The sequence below is a fragment of the Triturus cristatus genome, chromosome 3_2 (assembly GCF_964204655.1).
Source record: "Triturus cristatus chromosome 3_2, aTriCri1.1, whole genome shotgun sequence".
NCBI lineage: Eukaryota > Metazoa > Chordata > Amphibia > Caudata > Salamandridae > Triturus > Triturus cristatus.
In genome coordinates this window covers 204,942,975-204,957,509 of record NC_140584.1, presented here as the reverse complement: position 1 = coordinate 204,957,509, position 14,535 = coordinate 204,942,975, and the positions used below count along the sequence as shown (strand labels likewise).

General features: G+C 44.1%; 1 protein-coding gene across 4 annotated transcripts in view; it reads left to right on the top strand.

Annotated features, from left to right (window-relative positions):
* Positions 1-14,535, top strand: part of LOC146857026 (uncharacterized) — a 352,541-nt gene that overhangs the window by 129,729 nt on the left and 208,277 nt on the right. For 2 of the 4 annotated variants that reach the window (XM_085647517.1, XM_085647516.1), the window contains exon 2: positions 14,316-14,386. The exons of the other annotated variants lie outside the window; for them this stretch is intronic. The gene's annotated coding sequence lies outside the window, so the exon portion shown is untranslated. The remainder of the gene's footprint in view (positions 1-14,315; positions 14,387-14,535) is intronic. 4 annotated transcript variants of the gene reach the window in all.

The following is a 14,535-nucleotide window of genomic DNA, read 5'->3' as shown; positions in this document are numbered from 1 at the left end:
GTAGCAGTGGATAGGACAAGGTCTAAACTCTTTCTGTCATCAGGGAAAAGAAAAGAGCCAAGCCAAAGAATTTACAAGAAGATCAAAAAAGTTAATTAAATTGCAAAGAAGAAAAACAGGTTCAAAAACAGAATCAAGAGGATGCTGACTGCAAGGAAAAATAGTGAATGAATACTTTGGGAAGCGTTTTACGTGATTGCCTCATTTATATATGATTCAAACAGGAACTTTCATCACAGGAAAGACTCAAGCGTCATCTTAATTTGGGTTTTTATTAAATTGTCCACACCCCTTTTCTCTGAATTGTGGTGTTGGCTTGCCCCATGAACAGGGCCGTTTCTACCATTAGGCAAGACTAGGCGGCCGCAGTGCTTAATTTGTAAAATACTAAGTGCCAGGACTCTGACCAGGAGGCCACTGCAGCTTGCACCACCCGTCACCCCTGTTATCTCTGCCAAAACAACTACTAACCATCTCTCTCGCATGTAAATGTGACAGTTCAGATTATTCCAGGTCACCAAAGCTAAAGGAATGGCTGGGGAGGCAGGTATTAGTAATTTTAAAATATATATTGTTTTCCTAAGCAACTGTTATACAGCTCATCTCTAAAAAACATGAGCAGCGCCACCATCTGGCAGACTGCCATGAGTGTGGTGTTGAAAATTAGGTGCCGGTGCCAAGCACCGGAAGCCAATTAAGTGCCGGTGCTTAGCACTGCAAAGCTCCGGCTCAAATTAAGTACTGGGCGGCCGCCTAGGGCGGCAAAAGGGGGAGGGCGGCAAAAAACACGAGTTTAGGAATATCTAATGCATTAATTCTTCTAGCCTGAATGACGGGGAGAGAATGATGGTAGTATAAGGGAGGGGGTGGCATTTTTCAATTCTCAGCTAGGGCGGCAAAACACCTAGAAACAGCCCTGCCCATGAAAAAGAAGCCCAAGTATGACATTCTTTGCCCACTGCGGGACTCCGTAACGCTGCACCTGCTTTTCCCAACAAGCGCTTCCAGTTAATCACGGACCACCCCTCAGGGTGGTCATGGCTGCAGAATTATCAGTACTTTCCACACTTAGGCAGGCGCTGCGGGGGGGGGCACCCTTCAAGTTGTTGTCTGAGTACACAATATGCGCACAATCGTCCTCTCAGCAGGCAGCCTCTATAAGGTCTCAGCGCGGATGTAAAATGCACCTCAGACAGATTTAGGACAATCAGAATGGCTGGATCTCTAAAGCCTCGGTCATCACACATGACTAAATATTACATAGGAACTTGACGATCCCTACACTGGACGAAAAGTCAGTCAACTGTGTGCATTTCCCCTAACTACCCCAGACCAGTTTTTGTCAAGACTGGATAGCCAAAAAAAATTGGAACAACACATGCAAAATCTCCTCGTAAATGTGTACATCCTCAGGGTGATAGTAATCAAACAATGCTGGAATCAACAGTTCTGTCATCTCTGGCCAGCTAGGACATTTCAGTGTTAAAGTTTTATAGGAGTGTGTAAGGTGTTCACAAGGCATTTTGTGTCTCCATAAAACTTGTCCACCATTTTGATAAAGGTTTATATGGTTTATTTATTGTAACTGTTAATACATTTTATAATAATCCATCTATCATGTCCCAACCTGGTAGCTTACTGGATGTCCACTATTCTTTATGTACACAAGCCCTCCAGCAGTAACTTTTTGTAAGTGTAGCCCAAGGGAGCTCCCCATCAACAAAAGAGGACGAAGAATTATTTTCCACTGTCAACGAAAGGCATGTCTCTTTCTAAAATAGGCACCTCTGATTGTGTCTAGTGATCCGTCTTAATGCACTGTCATGATGCCACTGCCTATGAGCAATCGAACATACTATTTACGTTCCGTACAATAATAAAGAATACTGCAGGGTTTTCATTGGTTGAGTGAAATATTAAGTAGCAACTTCTTAAAGAAAGAGTTGAGAGAAAAGAAGACCAGGCTTGTAGCAAACTATGTCCACAGGAAGAATGAAATGAATAAGCCAGAAGGTTTGTTTTACATAAACATGCTCGTCAGCTTGGGGAAAGGAGCTTTTCTTGCTTTTTAGGTCTCGCTGGCGTTGCAGCGCGAAGCGCTGCCGCCAACGAGAAACTATTGTTGCCGTGATGCCTCTCAAGGGAGACAGACTTGGGCACGAGCCGATTCTGGTCCGGGCACGAGCCGATTCTGGTCTGTGAACGCGCTTCACAGTGTGCCCGGACCAGAATCGGCTCGTGCCCAGGTCTGTCTCCCGGCAACAATAGTCCCGTTGGCGGCAGGTCCCTTTCACCCTCCCAAAATATCATTTTCTGTTTCCCTTGCACTCACTTGCTGTTGGTCTGCCCTTCTCGGTGATGCTCTTCACCCCCTCCGCTCCTGCTTCCGCTGCCCCGCACCCTCCATGCTTCTTTCCTGCTACCTGCGGGTTCCCGGGAAGCGCGTGACTCCCCCTGGTCACGTGTGACTCTACAGTCCAATTGCAAGACCCCGGCAGCAGGCGTGGGCCAATCACTAGCCGCCTGAGTGTTGCGCGCACGCCGTGGCGAGTCTTTCGCTCATGGCATCTCTAGCACGCGCTGTATTCTACAGGGCCGCGGAGTAGGGGTCCGGCTGCATGTCCTGTAACTGGCGCTTCAGCTTCATCCGGAGACCAAGAGGACCATCCCCCGCACGCCCAGCTAGATTCCTCACCGAGGCAGGTTATTTGTGCCTTTCTGCCCTCTGCTCCTCTCGTCTTTTGTGCCCTTCTGCGCCACTCGTTTTTGTGCCTTTCTGCCCTCTGCTCCTCTCGTTTTTTCTGCCCTCTGTTCCACTCGTTTTTTTGTGCCCTTCTGCCCTCTGTGCCAATCGTTTTTCCCTCGTGTTTTGTGCCTTTCTGCCCTCTGTTCCTCTCGTTTTTTTTGTGCCCCTCATTTCTTTCCCTTTTGTGCCCCTTTTGCCCTCTGTCCCACTGGTTTCCCCGCCGCTGTGGACCCCTTCCAACACTACATATTCACCAAATGATTGTGTGTGTGTGGGTCGGTGTGTGGCTCTTTTGTGCCCTTCTGCCCTCTGTGCCACTCGTTTTTGTGCCTTTCTGCCCTCTGTGCCACTCGTTTTTCCCTCTTTTTTGTGCATTTCTGTCCTCTGTTCCACTCGTTTTCCCTCTTTTTTTTGTTCCTTTCTGCCCTCTGCTCCTCTCGTTTTTGTGGCCTTCTGCCCTCTGTGCCACTCGTTTTTGTGCCTTTCTGCCCTCTGTGCCACTCGTTTTCCCTCTTTTTTTTGTGCCTTTCTGTCCTCTGTTCCACTCGTTTTCCCTCTTTTTTTGTTCCTTTCTGCCCCTCTCGTTTTTGTGCCCTTCTGCCCTCTATTCCACTCTTTTTTTTGTGCCTTTCTGCCCTCTGCTCCTCTCGTCTTTTGTGCCTTTCTGCCCTCTGTGCCACTCGTTTTTGTGCCTTTCTGCCCTCTGTGCCACTCGTTTTCCACTTTTTTTTGTGCCTTTCTGTCCTCTGTTCCACTCGTTTTTCTCTTTTTATTTTTGTGCCTTTCTGCCCTCTGCTCCTCTCGTTGTTTGTTCCCTCTGTTCCACTCGTTTTTTGTGCCCTTCTGCCCTCTGAGCCACTCGTTTTTTGTGCCTTTCTGCCCTCTGTTCCTCTCGTTTTTCTGTGCCCTTCTGCGCCACTCGTTTTTTCCCCTTTTGTGCCTCTTTTGCCCTCTGTCCCACTTGTTTCCCCACCGCTGTGCCCCCTGTGGACCCCTTCCAACACTACATATTCACCAAAGGATTGTGTGTGTGGGGCTCGGTGTGTGTGTGTATAGATGCAATAGGTCTCGCCTTTGCGAGAGCTAAAGCTATTGGCATTGTAAATGACTATGCCATTTATTTATCTGTTTTCAAAACCAACCCATAAATAAAAAAGTTTGTCATTTACAATACCAATAGCTCCAACTTATGCAAAAGGAGAGACCATTGCATTGTAAATGCTTGTTATAAGGTGTGTTTGCTGACACGTTTACTTTGTTTAGAGGATGATTGTACTGAGGAGAGGAAACCCCTGGGAATTAGGCTTTTATGAATGGACAGTATAAGGGACAGATGGTCCCAGAATGTACAAACTTTTTCAGAGCTAACACAGAATCGATATCAAAGGATACAAAAAGATGATGTCAAAGTGTTATTTAATCACACGTTGGCAAGATACACATTTTTATAAATAGATTAGACATTTGTCAAACAGTGCGGGGTGCCATAGGAAGGAAGGGGGTAGTGAATTCAGGTGAGGTAAAAGGGGGAAGTGACATATAAATTATATCAAACTGTCACAACTTAATTGTAAGGCAAAACAATTTATAAGCCACAAAATCCAGACGAAGTTCATTAGTTTGAAAGAAGATTGTTTACAAAGACCATGTACGAAACAGAAGAACACAGTGTAAATTACACTGTTGAGAGTACTGGCAATGTCATATTGTCTACGTTTCGACCCCAAGACATGGGTAGGTTAGTTGGCTCCTTACTAACGGGGTCTTCTTCAGGACAAGGGTGATGGTGTAAAACGGAGGAATGGCACCTACAATGATATTAAGTCAGTGTTAAAAAGAATTACGGGTCCCACCAGGAAAAGTGAAAGGGACTCATTACGGAAGGGATCGCTATATTTACCATATTCAAAAGTGGACATATAGTCGAAGTTGACTTGGCGTCAGATGGCGCAGGGGCAGATAGGCTCCAATTGAGGGTGGGGTGAGTGACACCTACAAAGAATTATGAGGTGTCATTATAAAGATCCACAAAATAAATAAAGGATTCATAAAAAACCTAAGAGTGAGTGACTTACTCATATATGATCAACTCGCACCGGAGAAATTAATACCTCCAACATCACACGCCGTGGCGCACCATCGGCGGTAAAAGTGAAATTAATCACAACGAAATTAAGCCTCTAAAGATATAAAGTGAAAGAACGGCAATGTAAAAACACTTAAAACCCAAACCTAGAGGAAATACAGCGCAAGGGACAAGCTACCAGAAGCTGCCATCAGCAAAAGAAACTTCATTAGATTAGAGACTAATCAGCATACTCGACATGAGACCCAACAGATAAGCTACGGGTCACAGTGGAAAAAGAAACAAGAAATGAATGGACAGCACACGCCATTTACACTTAATATTCAGCAAAATCTTTTTTCTACTGTATGGATCAACTCATTTTAAGTGTGTGCGTGAATGGCGGTATGTAGCCTTTGGGCCTTTTGAGAGCACCGCGGGGGTTCCTTGTCTAATTTAGAGTGCAGCCTTCTTGTTCCTTGGGGTGCTCTATATTTCACAGGGGAGGGGTCTGCTGCGGGCACACTGACAAGGGGGGGTGGGGGTAGAGTGGGGGCGGGGTGGGGGAGTTAGGGAAGAAAGTGATGCGGACTTACCTTTTTCTGTAATGTCTTCAATGGCCTGGCCCGCGTTGGGGAGGCTATTGTATGTAATGCTGCATTCATGCTATGATGGTTGGGGGAAAAATCAATAAAAAATATTTAAAAAAAAAAAAAATGGATCACCTTATTTTAAAAAATAGATCTATTCAGTGATTTCTTTTGATAGAATTTCAGTCTTTCTTGGCATGAGTTAGTCTTATGTAAGTTTGGCTCTTGTGATGGAGTCTACTTACCTGTAGTAGTCCTCCATCTTTTGGGTCTGTGATGAAGAACACTCCTTGTCACTGCACTTATCTTCTCATCAACTGATCATAGGCCAGACTGACACTCACACTCTCTCTTTCTCCCTCCCACTCCCTTTCTATACTCCCCTTTCTCTCTCTGGCCCCTTCTGCCTCCCTTCTGCCTCTCTCTCTCTCTCTTTCCCCCTCTGCCTCACTCTCTCAGGTCTCAACTGCACAGGCAGACTGTATTTGTATTCTCCTGCCATTGACTGGAATACACTGATTGCTCCATGTTGTGTGGCCTTACACCATTGTTGTATTCCAAGACGCCATTGTTTCAGAAAAGTGTGCTTTATTGGAAGAAGAAAAATCAAACAACATAAGCCCATGAAGCTAAGTGGATGCAGGAGCAAGAGGTGCAAATGCTGTCAAGTGAGAAGTCCAGAATGAAACTGATCTCTGCGCAGCATTGGAACTTTCAGTCTCGCAAGAAATGGAAGACAAATGGAACAAAATTGGTAAACAGATAGTTGTAGGCTATGTGGCTTTTATAATGAATCATTATTGCATATTGTATGCATTTGTCCTCGATTGCTACAGGAGAGAAAAGCAATGTTAAAATCTACCCTCAATGAAAATAAAGTCAGAACATGTCACCAAGCAATTATAACTTGCCTTTCTGGGAACTCTGCTGGTTTATCAACCCAATTTGTAAAGTTCATCCTCCTAGTAGAAACAAAGATAAATTATGAGTGCCCCCTGTGAGAAGTTGGCCTGGTATATGCTGTCCACTTGTTCTAGTGGGCACCCTGCACCAGTCCAAACAACCCTTATTGATTAGGTTTAAGACAACCTTTATTGAAAGCTATCCTAGTGGTAGCTATTGAGAGCAGCCTTCAGGCTAAGTCTTGAAGGAGTGTAAAGGAGCTTGGTTTACCAGATTATAACCTCCTGAATGACTAAATGAAAGGAGAACCACACCAGGTATATATATTAAATGTATGTATTTATTTCTAAACACTCTCTACTAACCTCTTTATGAAGTTAGAGAGCAAGGCACACAATTACACAGTTATAAAACAACAGTAAATAGCACAATATACAATGGGCCCCAGGGGGAGACCAAACCATATATTAAGAAAGTGGTATAAGAACGATGACTTGACTAAACACAGTGCCTAGAACATGTAGAATCACTGGGACCCCAAGGAACCACCCCAGGCAGTGACACAGGAGACCCCCGGGGGGGGCGTGTGCAGTGTGAGAACACAGCCGCGAGCCCTGTATAATTGAATAGGAAAGTCGCGGTTGGAATCCTAAAGAATAAGGACACTTAGGAGAGGACTTTGAGCAAACCCCTTTAGACTTAGAGGGTTCTAGGGCCAGCACCCACGCGAGCACCGGAGTACTCGTGTTACCTCACCCAGGGAAGCCGGGTGCATGGGTGTCAAATGGTGTCGGGAATCGTCGTTGATTTCAGTGGCGATGTGCTGCAAAGTGCTGCTGCCATGGAAAGGAGAAGTGTCCGGGGTGATCCAAGCCTGGATCGAAGATGTGAAGAACCTGAAAGCAGGGGGGACTGAGTCTGGGTCACTTTCCAGTGACCAGGGGCACGATAGATGAATGCCCACCGATGTTGGGTGTTTCAGGTGCGAAGAGGTAAAGCTCGACTCCACTGCCACAAGGACCAGGAGGCGTCGACGATGACCACAGTCTGCAGGCGAGCTGTCCCACGAAGGATGTCGAGTGCTGGGGGGTCGGTGTCCGGATTGGAGACCAACAAGCCTTGGCAACGGCAACCCACGCAGTGAGAGAAAATGGCTTCGTGTGGACCAGCAAGGTCCTGTAGACTCCCCAAGCGATGGAGAGTCAGGGCACATCTGGAGAAACCAGGTAAGCCCGTTGAAAGTTAAAGTACCCTTCTGAGGGACCCACAAGTCGACAAACGAGGGAACGCGAAGGGACCTCGAGAGGAATCACTAAATACGAGCCCACGGGTCACTCGATGAGTGTAGGCCAGTAATCTTAGGTGGAATCACTGCTCGGGGTCTGGACTACAAGTAGCCCAAAGCACAGCCTCAGGGATCGCCAAAAAGCATATGCTGCTGCAAATGGTTGTGGTGTCCAGGGGTTCGGGTTGCACGGTCTCCACGAGGGATACAGGCCTCAGACTTGCTGAGCACACACATCGACCTCAGAGACCACTGGAAAACAACTCCTGTGTTGCAATATTCTTCTCAGGAGCTTCAGAGATGCAAACCGGACTGATGCGTCTTTGGTGCCTGCCAAGCAGGGGAGTAACTCCTTTACTCTAAGGGAGATTCTTCAGTCATCTAGTTCAATGTAGATCGTCGAAGTTCTGGTTTTTGTAGCAGTTTCGTCCAGGTAATATCTAAAGTTCTGTAGTCAGGGGTTCCTACTTTATACCCAAGGAAGGGGTGGGACAAACTCTGGAGACCCACCTATGGGAGGGTCTGAACAGAGGGGTGGCTACACCCATATCCTTTGTCTAGTTTTGCGCCAGAGCAGGGGCTGGTAGCCTCTGCAACCGGTTTGAGCTGGACTATGCACACGGACACCAAATGTGCCCCCAGTGCAGACTTCGAAGCACTCTTGGAGTGCACCCACCCACCCAGCCCCAATACACTAAAGCCTGTCTGGGAGGTGGTCACACCTCCCTGTGACAAGAAACCTATTGTCCAGGCCTCCCCTTTCGGAGTTTCGGTCAGCAGCAGGAAGGCAGACTCGTATCTGTGGCTGGCAGCATCCATTTTGTGATGCCAGGGCTTGCAAAGCTGGTACCGGGTATACCGGTGCTGTCATATTTCTCCCTCTAGTAGGGTGGAATCATACCTCCCAGACCAGTTACTGGTGTGGGGGTAGGATTCCAAGGTGTTTGATACCAAACACTACATGTTTCCGTGCAGCCATTCCAAAGTTAGCATTTACCGTGAGGTTATAATGCACTTAAGAGTATATGGTCTAGCTGCATCACAAACAACCCAGGAATAAAGGTTCCGAATGCTGCAGAGGGGCTCTGCTCATGCATGGGCACCCTCTCACATAAAACCCAGCACCCTGCCTTGAGGATTGATAAGACCTGCCATAGGGGTGACTGATATGTAGAGATATAGTGAACCTATATCTCAGTAAGGGGTGCATACACCACCTTACACAGCCTGCTGTAGCAGACCTATTGTGTCATTTAAAATGGCTTCCTAGGGTTGGCACAATACATGCTGCAGCCCCTGGGGTACCTATGCCATGGGTACATAGCATTTCCATATACTAGGGACTTATAAGGGTGCCCCAGAATCCAATCTGGAGTGTACCTAAAGTACATGCAATCATTTTAGAAAGGAAGCAGCTAGGCTGGGGCCGTGGTTAGCAGGGGCCCAGCCAGACTAAAGTAAAAAAACTGTGAAACATCAGCAAAAAGTGGGGGTAACTATAAGAAGCAGATCCTACTCTCCTACCCCCCCCCCCCAGATATAAAGGGTAGTTTGTAATGACCAGTAATCTGATTTCACTGTTAGTTTATTTTTCCGACAGTGCTGTGAGACCTGAGAATGGTGAGATTGTTAATTGTAATTCCTTAAAAATCAATGTTGAACATGTTAGTAAGACTTAGGAATGGAAACTTCGTGTGGTTTATTACCTTATAGTAACCTGTAATAACTTTCACTATTAATTATTTGATTTACTAGGTGTATTTTGACTTGGGATAAATAATTTTAATTCCATTTCAATTTTACACAATAATTATGAAGAATAATTAAAGTAAAAACAGCACATTTTGAATGAACTACACGATGGCACTTTAACATAGGAAATGTATAAAGTAATGTAGTAATGATAGTTTTTATGGAGGATTTTACGAGTACACAAAGAACCGTCATTTTGATAAAGAAATCTGATATGAAATGTAAATTGTAGAATGAAATGCCATTCCAGTGATGGACTGTTGTGTGACATCAATAATTTGGTATGTTAATTCTAAACATGCACAACATTCCGCGAAACACTTGTAGAGCCACAATTACACTGTGGAACCCACAATGCATAATCTCTTCCCAAACAGTTCCTTTCTCTTCCTTCAATCAATTTCTTCTGAAAAGGTTTGACTTTTACAACAGCTCCTTTGTTCTACCGCCTTCAATCTTTTTACTAAACAGCAGTGTGAGAAACGCGCTCCAATATTTCCTCCAATAATACCCCACCTTAAATTCCTGTGTTTTACATGTTTTTAATCTGTTCAAAACACGCACATACATCAGTACTGGCATGATCCTCTATTATGCCATGTAAATAGCAATAATCATTTTCTTTATCTGACCACTGAGGTGTAAATTTAGTTTTTGCCAAAAAGTGATGGAAAACCTGTGACCATATGCAGAGTATTTAAATAACTTAAAATGTTCTCTCTTGGAACATACATGTTAGAGGCTTGAGCTGTTTGTATACCCTCCTTGAAAAAACTCATTGGTTATTTCAACTAAACCATTCTCTGCAGGAAAATACAAAGATGTCCTTTCGTGTTTTATGCTATATTATCTTAAGAATTTCAACACTTTTTAAACGTGAAATGAGTACCTTTATCAGAGACCAATATGTGAAGTACTCCTCCTTTTGAAAACACATCTGCACATGCATTTCGAATAATGATCAGTAAATTAAAATTAAAAATCTTATATTCCATGGAAAGACATTAAAAGGTTAAGGTCAATTTCAACTTCGAGCCAAGGCTTTGCAGCAAAGGGATTAAAACCAGACTTAGTTTTGCTGATCTACCAATGTTTGTCAGGTGATAAACACTGTGGACATCTACCAATAAACTGTTCCACACAAGCGTCCATGCTAGGTCACACATAAAAGTTTCATTGTTCCTGACATACCAGCGAGGGCCGGACAGGGAACACAAACTGTCCCAGGCAATTGAATCGGGCCAGCCGCGCGGGGTGGGGGTGCATAAAACATGTAGCTGTTTTTGTTACAGGGGGCCGATATTGCAGCTCTGCTGCAAAACTGGCACCTGGTAACAAAAACGACACCCCAGGGGTCCGAAACCGGACCCCACCCTTGCGGCCCACCGGGGAAACACTCGATACCTGCTACGGCTAGTCCGGCCCTAATACAAGGAAGCCAACTATGTGCAATTTAAAGTATTTTGTTCTTCGAACTCTTTGGTGGAACAAATAATCCTTGCCTGGTTAAAATACAATTTTTTATGGATAATTCCGAAGAAATTTGTTGAAAAGGGACAATCGATTTAGGCAAGTTTCTGACTGGTGGCCAACCATTAACTACATATTTCTAAGCTTCCCTCAACACAGCAGCACGCTTGCATGCTTTCATCCATTCATCTTCACCAGTGTGTCCTACAGCGAAAGAGATGCATCCACAGTAGTAACGACACACTCAAGTTCCTAATCGTCACTGGGGTCCGAGTCACTGCCTATAGGTAATCATAAAAAGCAGTCTGCCCTGAAGCCTTTGCTGCCTGGAATATATTTAATATCAAAATAGGTATTTTTGCAATGTAGACAGTAACCGAACAAATCTCGACAAGGCTAATCCAGTACCATTACCACTCATGAGACGCAAAAGTGACATATTATCAGTAATTAGGTCAAAATGATTGACCTAAAAGAATAGTTTTAAACTTTTCAATAGCCTTGCACACCCACAACGCTTTGTTTCAATGATGCTGTAATGTTTGTCTGCATCTTTGAGGGTGTTTGTAATGAAAGCAATAGTGTGTTACCTGTTTTTCTGCAATTGTGTTGACACGGCTCCTAACACAATGGAACAATGGTCAGCAATTATAGAGCACTTATCTCTACCATTGAATGGTGAAAGGTTCAGACCTTATCGTGCCCTTATTATTTTGAAATTCTTCATCCTGTTCTTTTGTTCACAGAAGTGTTTCTCTCTTGCGTACAAGATGTCTCAAAGGTTCAACAGCAATATCATACCCTTGAACAAATTTTGCATAATATTCACTTAGGCCTGAAAAATATCTTAGAGAATCTTATTCACTGAGGCGGGGGAGCATTTATTATGGCATCAATTACATTGTTTGGGTTGATGTCCTCAGCTAGTCTTTAACTAAAATGTTCACTCTACCCTTTGAAACAGTCCTATTGCTTTCACACAAAATATTAAGTATACGTTCCAGAATTATATTATGCTCTTCATTATTCTTAGCAAACATCAAAATATCATTCTGGAATACATTGACTTCTTGATGTCTTTAAAAAATGCATCCTTAAGTTTTTGAAAAACACTGTCAACGGTTGCCAAGCCAGAAAGTGGCCTTAAATATTTAAAAGCGTCAAAGAGTATTCCAAAAGTTGTCAAATCTTGTGACTGTTTCTACAAAGACACTTGATGATAAGCTGATTTACAGTCTATTATGGAAACAACAAGTTGATCTTCTACTAGCCATTAAAATCTCTTGTGTTCTTGGCAATCAATGACAATATTGTTTATTGAAAGTAAATCAGCTCATAGACCTATACTGCCTGATTTTAGCTAAAACATACGCTGCATCTCATTCTGACAAATTGGTGGTTTCAGTAAAACCATTTCTCATAGCATTCAATAATTCTTTCAACTCATGTCACACGCTGAGCGGAACAGGTCTAACTTTGTGTTTTACCCAGTTTGTATTACAGTGATTGCTCCCGCTTTCAAATTAATATCATGTTCCACACATTTAACACATCCTTGAGATTTCAGCTTCTTACAGCAACTAGAGTGCAGATCATCAGTGTTCCCAGGATTCTTAGAGTTACAGATTCTAAGAAATTGATAGTGGGGGCCTTTGCGCACAGCAGACTGACCGAAGAACAAGGCCTCTACTCTTGTTATGATGCCTTGTCTCAGCATCTTTTCTGTTTATTTCTTCCTTACCTTTTTTCCATTTCTACTGCAGAATGTCATAAATGCCGCCCTTGAAGGTCACCTTCAAGCCGAGCCTGTTGTTCTGGACTGATAATGTCTATGTGGACATCAATCTTTCCCGCCAACATCACTGCATTACCTGCCTCCTCATACTGAACGCAGCTCAGCTTGAGCGATTGCCATAATTTTTTTTCATCTGTGTGCTTTGATCCGTGTGCTATATGACTTGCTCTTTAGGACTTCTCAGTGAAAAGGCGATGGTTAACCCAGTGAAGGGAATCTACACCGCAGTTGGTGCCTCATTGGGAAAGGGCATCCTCTTCTTATTCTTTCCACCACTGTGATTTGGGGCTTTGCAGCCCCTGCTGCTTTATTAAAAGTTGTGGTGCTTTTGTCTGTGGATCTGCTGCATTTTTCCTAATCCCTTCCAGCAGCAGTCCAACTAGTTTGGGGTACAAGAGTGCGTATGGTAATAGGCGGGTTTAAGCTCCTCCCTCTTTTCAGGCAGTCTTTAAAGAAATAGAACTTAGCATTCCTAGGTGCCACTGTCGCAAAGACCTCCGCGCACTTGGAAGGGCAACCGAACACTGCAATGCAAAAAATCCATGTTATATAAATAATAGAACGAGAACAAAATATGAAATTCTGGCAAAAATGTAAGTCTCAATATGGTGGGGGGAGGAGTTCATTAAATACTTCCTTTCTGAAAGTATATTCTTTGTTTTCTAAAATATCGGTGCAGCAGCTTTGTGAACTAGTGCATCTAAGTCTTTGAGCGCCTGCAGAGTCATGGGTTCTAATCCTGGATCATCCACTCTGCCTCTCGGGGTTCATAACGTGAGTGTCGCTAAAGCTAAAACAGGTGACATGTTTATAGAGCGGGCTGCTGCAAAAATACCTGATTGCCCTGTGTTTGCTAATATGTCCTTCCTCTCTTGATTCTCCACAGCCCCCTCCTGCCTTTCTCTGTAAGTCCTTTAGAGTGCTTCTCTCTGTTGTGTGAGTCAGAAACATGATGTGAGGGGCAGGGGTATGAGGGCTGGAGAGGGGCAGTAGCTCCTGAGAGCCTAAAATCTAAGAACTTAAATTATTCCACTAAATTGACAAGGACAGAGTGAACGTTAGGACAAGTGTTTGAGTGCCCATACCATCTCTTCACCTCTAGTGAGGCTTCTAACTTTTTCCCTGTTAAAGTCTGTTTCCGACAACCCCTTCAGTGCTTTAGGCTACGCCATTGATGTTTCAGTTTGGCCATGGCTCCATTGAACCACTTGTAATAATATCTGAGCCCTTTTTACCATGTTGTCCGTGTATTATATGTGCTCTGCTGTTGAATGTGTTGGCGATGCCATTGTGTGCACTTGTCAGTAGGAATTCTGGGCCAGTGGCATTTCATAGATATTTTCTGAGGGTGCTGTAAGAAGTTTATTTTTATTTTTTATTAGTCTGTTTATTAAAGCTGTGTTACACATGACAAATGGTACAGTGCACGTACAACACAGACTGCTGCGCTTCTCAAAGCCATATTATACCATTTTCAGGACAGGCCAACTTAACTCCATTTCTAGCCGATCACAATATTCTGAGCAATTCGTACATCTTTTGGGGTTCTCCAATCCCAAAGTCACTGCCCTCACCTTTCAGGCCAGCCTATTGTTTTGTTCCACTCTGCAAGGTCCTCTGTAAGTTCTTCATCTTCATATGTCCTCTTGATATGTTGCTCATCGGCAATGGCCCATTCAAATAAATCTTTCTTTTTTTTCTCCATTTAGTCACTTCCGCTGTATTGAGGAAAACCCAGTGTTTCGCAGTCCTGCGTTTTGCCAGCACAGTCCCCAGAGCTGTAAGTAGTTTTGAATTCCTCCTTGCTCATTTTGCTGTAGTACCCCCACAGAACTGGTTGGATGTCAGAGGTTTTGGAGACCGATAGAGCACGTGCCAGAAAGAGAAGGTGGCGAGTGAAGAATCCGACCGTATAACAAATTAACACCA